This window comes from Opisthorchis viverrini (genome assembly GCF_000715545.1).
Source record: "Opisthorchis viverrini unplaced genomic scaffold opera_v5_31, whole genome shotgun sequence".
NCBI lineage: Eukaryota > Metazoa > Platyhelminthes > Trematoda > Opisthorchiida > Opisthorchiidae > Opisthorchis > Opisthorchis viverrini.
This window is the reverse complement of record NW_008751688.1, coordinates 691,443-694,934: the sequence shown is the minus strand read 5'-3', so window position 1 is coordinate 694,934 and position 3,492 is coordinate 691,443.

Genomic DNA, 3,492 nt, shown 5'->3' with positions numbered 1-3,492 from the left:
ATCGATGCAGACAAACACGTCAGACAGATAATCAATTACTGTAGTACACCCTGAGATCAATACTTGCGTATGAAAGATGCAACTGCTCATGACTCAGGGCTTGGTTGCGTTTCGTACTACCAGGATGACAGGGGTTGTGCAATGGCTTTGGAGAAAGCGTCATACATAGAAAAGTTGTGCTCTGTCAACGCCAGCCGGTTGAGTGTGATTTCATCTCCGTTTACAAGCAGGCGAGGCAAACAAGGTCATCTAGAAGCATCATACATTTGTTGTTGCAGCTTTTGTTATTTTGCACATCGATTTGTTGTGCAGCTTGGACTTGCTTCAGCTGATGACATATCATACTGAATTTGTGGAAGTAGTCAATTGTTTTCATCAGTCATCCTCAGGATTAACTCAGAAGCAGTTAAAAGCACAACTCTTCAGCAATTCTTTTACACTTTGACGTGCTTCAGCCAACAGCCACCTCACCGGCTGCAAATATGTGAATGACGATCTGATTATTTTTTCTCGTACCTGGTGCTCCAAAACATATCTACGATTAGCGCCATTAAATAAGTACGAATATGGCTCAGTTCCTTGAGTTGGCGTTGTTTGTCAACGCAATCGCACTCCCAAGACTCCATAAAGTGCCCAATTCATAATTCGGTTCTTAGGAAACTACTACATCGACCACTATATATTTCATAAACTGATCCAAGACGATCGACTAAACGTGGATGCGCCATGTCATGTACAATCATTCTAGTAGTTTTCCTCCAATCTAACCGATATCCGTTTTAAAATATCCTCAACGCATTTGGCAAGAATGAGGTCGAACATACTGAGGACGGTGCGATGTTTGCTTAGGTTGGCTAGCGGTAAAAAAGACAAGGATGGTTGCATTTTTCTATGATTCAAGATTTCGATCATCGTGGGTGACCCACAGTGATTTCCAGAAGGAAATCTGCACTTATTACTGTATTTCTCTACCGCTGTACCGGCGGATACAACTAAAAGACGCTTGAGGATTTCAGTTCTTAAAAACAAGATGCATATGGGACGTTTACTTTGCTGTCCAATAGTTTGTAATTGTAGTTGATGTTTGGCAACGTTCTCGCAGCGAATGTCTTCGATTCTTTCACCGCCAACCAACCTCAACCGATACCTGATGGCATCAAACGTCTCTCTACTTCCTGTGATTATTCAGTTAAGCGAATTTTTGTCCCTTTTCAATGCCTCTCGCATTACTTCTTATGTTGCCCCATGAATATCCACGGAACAGTGTTTGTTCCCTATTCCTTCCACAGCAGGTTGTGCCCATCAGGTTCACAAGGTGCTCTACAGCACAACTGTTAGACGATGGAATCACAATATTAGCCAATACCGGGACGCGCCGATGTTGGCGTCCAAATACCGAAGGTACCGTTAGCTCACCTAATGTTTCAGGAGGCAGCATACTACTCGGTAAGGTGGTGCGCAACAGCAGCTTGTTGGCGGAGTTGTTCAGGGTTTCGTACGCTCGAGTTTGCCACACAAACACAACGTGCCCCGAATAGCAGATGCAAAGTGGCGGTGTGTAGGTTGTCGCTTCCCTAAGAAGAGTAATTATCTAGTAGGGCATGGGGGTTAGAAAGATGAGTGCCAGAAGCAGTATGAATATTTTCACTTATCCGCCTTGATGTATGCAGAGAACAAGATGATCCGACCGATGTGACATGGAGATACATTCGTTCGTGCACTTCATAGCTGGGTTCAAGTACTGAGCATGATTGGTAGTAGTGGGATAACCACGTCTGCCCAATGACCCAAAAGGGCGAAGTGGGCCACGACATGTTTTCGTCAACTTATGAGGAGCGTCTTCTGAATGTTAACTGACCTGACACAAGAGACGGTCTCGGTGCAAGACATTAAGCTGAAGAATATCGAGCTGGCCTTCACGTGAGTTGATCGTTAAAACCAGATTAATCTTAAACGTAGCAGGAGCCTGTATGCTCACCTTTTGTGTTGCTGTAAAAAGCAAACGTGCCGAAGAACAGGAACTCTGCACCTCCAGAAAAGTGCGCACCCTCTGGATCAAGCGGGACATAAACTTTTGGCCCTATTCGCAAAACCTCTCTCCACGGCTCCACTGGACATAAATAAGAGAAGCAAATGAATATGGATTCAACGACTTGCTTGTGATAAGAAGAGCAGAGTGAGAGAACGAACCGAGCGTCCATGGCACCAGTCGTTAGGGGATCTGCAGTTGGAGATGAATACTTTGGGTGATTCTTATCGGATTAGTGTTGTCCAGTGGGTGAACGAGTGAAAACTGCCAAATGCAAGCACGCGATCTATAGCTCGGCCGGATACCGCCCGTCAACGATTCATTTTCACTTTACAGTTTAAGTTCTTTCTAGTGTTAGAATCTACCGAGCTCCGTTGCTAGAGTAACCTATTTTTGCGGAGATTTCGTCCTGTAAGTGAAGCCAATTTGTACTGAAAAGAAGAGAAGCACTGTACAGCTGTTTCAACCCTATTGGGAACCATTAGCAGTGCGCATCTCACAAAACTCCGGAGAGTCTCGACTCGAGAAGTCGTGCTTCTCGGCTTTTCAGCATAGATTGGCTTTACTTACAGGAGGAAATCTCCACAAAAATCCCAAGTCTCCTCACACTACCGACAGAGTAACTTATTATTGTTTCTGATAATGACTGGCGCCTGGGTTTCGCTAACACCCGCCAGGAAACAAATCGTGTCCCTTGTTTCACGGAACAACAAACTAGCTTTCCGACTTATACATTCACCTTCATACCCATTTGGTTTCGACGGAAGGCTCTACTGAATCATTCGTTCATGATATTCTTCTCAACTTAATGTGCTGCACCAGGCCACCCCATGTTTCAGCTTGTAAGATATTTGGAATATCGAAATACATTGTATAGACGTAGCACACTACACATTGGGTTGCTGAAAATTCTTCGACAACCCACTACCGGTTTTGTCATTCTTGGGGCTCATCAGACAGGCAGTCGCCGACTTTATGTCAAACTTACACTCTAACTGAACCCAAAACGGAATTCGACTCATGCACTCATTTGCATACCAGTTTGGTTTTGAGGGGACTCACATGTAACCCAGCTGAATCACTCTTCTCAGTTTTTTCGTCACAGTTGGATTACTGTCTCGGCTCACTGAAGCTTCACTGCGCCAGAGTCGAAAGTGAGAGTAAAGGTCCACTCGACTGTGTCCCGAGAATTGCAAGAAAACCGGCTGAGGCGCGCGAATAGGGACAGGCATAATTGTAGTCTTCTTCATTTCTAAGTATTGTAACTATTACCAACTGACAGCATCGTAAAGTGTGGATATGTTAGGCAGACGTACAAACTACAGGTGACGCCTCATCATCATCGACAGCATGACATCAGTGTTCAACACCGATGCTTCACTGCCGTACAACCATGACTTATTTGAAAGCCTTATTATAAAGAAAAGAATAAAGGTGGACGGGGAAGGGACTTAGTGCTAGCT